Source organism: Choloepus didactylus, chromosome 17 (assembly GCF_015220235.1).
Source record: "Choloepus didactylus isolate mChoDid1 chromosome 17, mChoDid1.pri, whole genome shotgun sequence".
In the NCBI taxonomy this organism is placed as follows: Eukaryota; Metazoa; Chordata; class Mammalia; order Pilosa; family Megalonychidae; genus Choloepus; species Choloepus didactylus.
In genome coordinates, this window is record NC_051323.1 from 10,453,947 (window position 1) to 10,460,325 (window position 6,379).

At 36.9% G+C, this 6,379-nt stretch overlaps 1 pseudogene; it reads left to right on the plus strand.

Annotated features, from left to right (window-relative positions):
* Positions 1 to 206: 206 nt before the first annotated feature.
* Positions 207 to 856, plus strand: LOC119512833 (annotated as a pseudogene).
* Positions 857 to 6,379: the final 5,523 nt, after the last annotated feature.

The following is a 6,379-nucleotide window of genomic DNA, read 5'->3' on the forward strand; positions in this document are numbered from 1 at the left end:
TCAAAAATTATCTAGAATTTTCTTACTTATCAAAATCCTCTGTCTTTTCCTCCCTCTAGCACTAGGCTTTCTTACCCCCATCCTCATTGCCAACCGATTTCTTCCATTTCAGACCGAGTGTCCTTGTTGTCACCAAGTAGATTTCTCACCGCTGGGCTTAGTCACCCCGACCCCTTCCCGGCATCCCTTCCCTAACCCCACACAAGATGTCAGGGGATCTAGCAAAGTAGCTGGCAATCTGCAAAGCTTAGCTCCAGTAAGTTCATGCTGCATTATCTGGAAATGGAGAAAACAAAGATTTGCTAAAATTGAAAAAAAATTTACAGGAAGTTATAGAACTAACCAAAGACCTTCTTTCAACTCAATCTTCTGAAACTCTTGCAAGTTCAGACAGTTTTGCTTCTACTCAAGCTCAGTCATTCATGGAAAGTAGGAGACAAGTGTGTGGCAAGCTGGAGTGAAGATGAACATTGTTACGAAGAGGAGATTGAGGAGATAGATGAAGAAAATGGCCCTGCTGCAAACACCTTTTCTGGCTATGCAATGCTGAAGTGACTGCACTGTTGAAACTTAAGCCTACAGAAGAAAGAAGGAAGGCAAAGGAGGACTGTGGCAACAAACCCATGTCAAAAAAAGAAATGATTGCCCAGCAGCATAAATATAAAAAGAAGAAAGCTTTGAAAAAAAAAGCTCAGAGAATAAAAGAACTTGAGCAGGAAAGAGAGGGCCAAAGGTTAAATGGCAAGAATTCAACAACAGAGCCTATCCTAAAAACAAAACAGGCCAGGTTAAGTTGGGCTTTATATTTACCTTTTTATCCTTATATGTTTCTAAAGGTAAATTACTTGTAAAATGACACTGTGATCATTGTTTGACTTCAATAGAATGAACCTTGAAGAAATTGCATTTGATAACTGCTGTTCATTTACATTTTTTCCTCACTACCACAATTCCCTCAACTTTTGTTGAAATAAAGCAACTTTTCTAGACAGATGCCGCTTAAATATACCACTCAGATGATTTATTGAACTTCCTAATATTGGGCCCCCACTTAACTGATAGTTATGTACTTTTTGTAATGTCATAATTTGGAATTTTCAGATGCTTTGAACTTGTCACAAATTCTAGCAATTCATTGGAACATCAAAACAGAACACCAACTTGCTAAAGAAATCTTTTCTTTTTTTCTTACCTTCAATGTAAACCTAGCTGTTGTCCAATTAAGCCTAAATATAGGTGGATTTGTAAATGGTAGTTTGTTTTGAAGCTTTTCTTTCAATAACTTTCTTTCCTAAGCCTATTAGGCCATCTCTAAAATTGATCCAGCTTTTATTATTTTCATTAAGCTTTTAGTTTTATGTAAGAAACCATGTTTAAGGCCAGCTACCTTTTCCTTTTCATTTCTTTCTTTTTCTTTTTCTTTTTTTTTTTTTTTTTTCCTTTTTTGATATTTGCTTTCTTCCTGTGTTGATTTTTCACTTATGGTAGTGGTAGCACTTTTTGGATGTGTAATGTTTATAAGGGAAAGCAGAAAGCTAATATATAGCCCTGTACACAGTGTAGATACTATCTTTGTAAAAAAACAAACAAAAAAAAACAAAAAACAAAAAAAAGCAAGGCTAAATTAATGAACAAGAATGCTGAACATTTTCGTTGTTTAAAAATTGACTGTATTTCTTGTGCATTAATCTGATCATAATTTCCCTGTGTATTATGTTCCTGTAGCTGACTTTATGCTTTTTGTGAACTAGATCAAGTTGTCAGCTTTTGTTGGTGTATGTGAATATCACTATTATCCTGGGTTGAGTTTAAGCCAAATACATGCATAGAAAAGGGTCTTCCTGTTAATGGAAGAGGGTGATTTTTAGGCTGTTAATTTTAGTTTTGTATGTTTAACTTTAATTAAATAAAGTATTTTTAAAATCTCCAACAAAACAAAACAAAACAGAACAAAAATCCCCACAGCTTCCTCCCGGTTCCAAGCTTCTATTGGCTCTCACCTGAGTTCTACAAAGCTAACTCTTCACCAGATCTTACTCCCACTTCCTGACTGTATTGGTTTGGATGTCATTATCTTTGATGCAGTCTTGTGTGGGCAGGAAACTATTGGAGTTGATTGGGTTGGAGACTGTTGATTGGATTTTCCATGGAGATGTGATCACTCAACTGAGGGTGAGATCTTTCACTGGATAATTTCCATGGAGGTGTGGCCCTGCCCATTCAGCAAGGGCCTTGATTAGTTTACTGGAGCACTATATAAGCTCAGATAGAAGGAGCAAGCTTGCTACAGGAAAGAGGGACCCTTAGAAGGATGCGCAGGAGCTGAGAGAGGAGCTGCAGATGTCAGACATTTTGAAGATGGCCATTAAAAGCAGACTCTTGCTCTGGAGAAGCCAAGAGAGGACCAAAGCCCCAAGAGTAACTGAGAGTGACATTTTGAAGAGGAGCTGTGGCCTAGAAAGGAACATCCTGGGAGAAAGTCATTTTGAAACCAGAACTTTGGAACAGATGCCAGCCACGTGCCTTCCCAGTTAAAAGAGGTTTTCCGGATGCCATTGGACACCCTCCAGTGAAGGTATCCAATTGTGGATGCATTCCCTTGGATACTTTATGGTCTTAAGACTGTAACTGTGTAACCAAATAAACCCCCTTTTATAAAAGCCAATCCATTTCTGGTGTTTTGCATCCCGACAGCATTAGCAAACTAAAACACTGACCAATGCTTGTTATTCTTTAAACATAGCCAAAGAGAGCCTAGAGAAATGTTAGGCTCTCCCTTCTCCCAATCCTAGCCCCTTTCTCAGGGCTAAATTCAGTGTAAATGTTATCTCTAACTGAGTTTTCAATTGTCTTTATAAAAAGGAGTGTGTGCTGGTTTGGATGCATTATGTTTCCCAAAACACCATGTTCTTTAAAGCAATCTTGTGGGGGCAGACATTACTGTTGATATGGTTGGAATGTTTGAATTAAGTTGTTTCCATGGAGATGTAACCCACCCAACTGTGGGTAATAACTGTGATTACATCATTTCCATGGAGGTGTGGCCCCGCCCATTTAGTGTGTGTCTTGATTAGTTCACTGGAGTCCTATAAAAGAGCTCATGAACAGACTGACTCAGAGCAGCTGCAGCTTAGAGAGACATTTTGGACAATGCCATTTTGAAATGCAACCTAGGAGCAAGCAGATGCCAGCCATGTGCCTTCCCAGCTGACAGGTTTTCCAGATGCCATCGGTGTTCTTCAGTGAAGTTACCCTACTGTTGATGGCTTTGTTTGGACATTTGCATGGCCATAAGACTGTAACTTTGTAACCAAAGAAACTCCCTTTATAAAAGCCAATCCATTTCTAATATTTTGCAAAATGGCAGTATTAGCAAACTTGAACAGTGCTTTGGCAAGGAAGAAGGAAATTGATCTCCTCTTGTGTTCATAAAGGGGCATGTGGACTTGTCCTTTATATAAGTGAACTATACTTACTCCCAGTAGATATCGGATAGTGAGGGCTTCCTATTTATGAAAATAAGCTGTCTAAAATATATAAAACAACAGATATTGACCACAGTTCATCATCCATATGTTTGTTTCTTTTTTAATTAGAGAAGTTGTGGATTTACAGAAAAATCGTGCATGAAATACAGGGTTCCCATATACTTCCCTATTATTAACGTTTGCATTAGTGTGGTACATTTGTTACAACTAATGAAAGTGCATTTTTATAATTGTACTATTAACAATAGTCCATGGTTTACCTTAGGGTTCACTATTTGTGTTGTACAATCCCATGATTTGTTGTTGTTATTGTTTTAATTTTTATTCTGGTATCATATACAACCTAAAATTTTCCCTTTCAACCACATTCAGTGCTGTTAATTATGTTAATTATGTTCACAATGTTGTGCTACTATCACACTATCCATTACCAAAACTTTTCAACCATCCCAAATAGAAACTCTGTACAATTTCCTCAATTCCTTATCCTCACTTCTACCCTCTCCCTTGGTAACCTATAATCTAGAGTTTGACTCCATGAATTTGCTTATTCTAATTGTTTCATATCAGAAAGATAGTACAATATATCTTTTTAATGTAAAATATAATATAGAGCCATGCTACACCTATTTCTTTTTTTTTTATTAAATTCAGTTTTATTGAAATACATTCACACACCATACAATCATCCATAGTATACGATCAACTGTGTATGATAACATAGTTATGCGTTCATCACCACAATCTATCTCTGAACATTTTCCTTACATCAGAAAGAACTAGAAGAAGAATAAAAAATAAAAGTGAAAAAAGGACACCCAAATCATCCCCCCATCCCACCCCGTTTGTCCTTTAGTTTTTATCCCCATTTTTCTACTCATCCATACACTAGATAAAGGGGGTGTGATCCACAAGGTCTTCACAATCACACTGTCATCCCTTGTAATCTACATTATTATATAATTATCTTCAGGAGTCCAGACTGCTGGGTTGGAGTTTGGTAGTTCCAGGTATTTACTTCTAGCTATTCCAATACATAAAAACCTAAGACGTGTTATCTATATAGTGCATAAGAATGTCCACCAGAGTGACCTCTCGACTCCATTTGAAATCTCTCAGCCACTGAAACTATTTCGTCTCATTTTGCATCCCCCTTTTGGTCAAGAAGAGACTCTCAGTCCCACTATGCTGGGTCCAGATTCATCCCCAGCAGTCATATTCTGCATTGCCAGGAAGATTTACTACCCTGGGAATCAGGTCCCACGTAGTGGGGAGGGCAATGAGTTCATCTGTCGAGGTGGCTCAGTTAGAGAGAGAAAGGGCCACATCTGAGCAACAAAGATGTACTCAGGGGGAGACTCTTAGCCACAATTATATGCAAGTTTAGCCTCTCCTTTGCAGTAACGAGCTTCATAAGGGCACGTCCCATGATCGAGGGCTCAGCACATCAAACCGCCAGTCCCAAGCTACATCTATTTCTTAATTCTTTTTACAAGTCATGTTTCCTTCCTGTCATTAGCCATAATTTTTCACATTAAAAGCAATTTGGTTCAATCCAGGCAGCCTACAATCCATTAAATAAGAACCTATTTTTTAAACCTTTTCCTAATATTTTTTTTTTCAGAATTAAATGCTGTTAATGTGCCAGAGGCAATAGAAATGTTCATGGTAGTGCACAAACAAAACAAAACAAAACAAAACAAAAAAATTAGTGTGTATCTTTCCCAATTATAAAATAATAATAATATTCAATCACATTTTCCCACCAATAAAATGGTAATTTTTCAGTGCCTTGATGTCAATAGCAACAACATTATATAGGCATGTATATGCATATATATATAAATATATATATATATATATATATATATATATATATATATATATATACATGCTCAGATTCTTTCTGTAACCTACAATCACTCTAATTAAGAAACAAATATATAACAATTAAAAAAAATACACATATGCTAAGTGAAAGAAACCAGACACAAAGTACTACATATATGATTCCATTTGTACAACACATAAATATAAAGAAATTTATAGAGATAGAATTAGATTAGTGGTCATATAGGTCTGGGGAAGGATAGAGGGATTAAGAGGTGACTGCTAAGGAGTATGGCTTTTTTTCTATTTGGAGTAATGAAAGTGTTCCAAAATTGATTGCAGTGATGAAATGCGTAACTCTGGGATGATACTAAAAAGCCATTGATTTTACACTTTGGATGGATTGTATGTATGTGAATATATCTTAATAAAATTGTTTAAAAAATGATAATAATAGTGATAATTCTATCACATTTTTCTCACTAAGAAAAATGGTCATATTTTCCAGTGCTCTAATGTTAGTACTAGCAATATACATATTCAGAATTTTTTGTGAAGTTATTGTGGTACTCAAGTTAGTCTAAAATGTTATCCTTGGAAGTGGTAACTGCTATCTCACCTTAATGAGTATATGAACAATGTAATGTGAATCTGCTTATCAGGCATTTTCTAGACTGACATCTGAGTAGGTTTCATTGAAAGGAGATTTAATGGAGTCTAATGAGTCCTTGGCTCAGGGGCCAGCCAGCTCAGGAATCCTTGGTCTCCAGGGTGGTCTAAAGCCACCAGACCCCTAAGTGGTCTCAAACTCTGAGTCATGTCCCCTACAGGACATCAGTTACTCTGCCCTTCTCCCATCCCAGTTATCTTTTCTAATGTTCTCTGCCAACTCCCATGCTGCAAAATTTATGCTGGTATACCAAGGTGCACAGAAACTCCTTAAGATATCGATGAAAGTTCTGCCACAATTTTGTCAAGCTGCATGGTGAGCCTTATTATCTGCCATTTTTCATCCAGACAGTGTCCCAACTATTCTGGATCTGGTCACTATTGCCCAACTA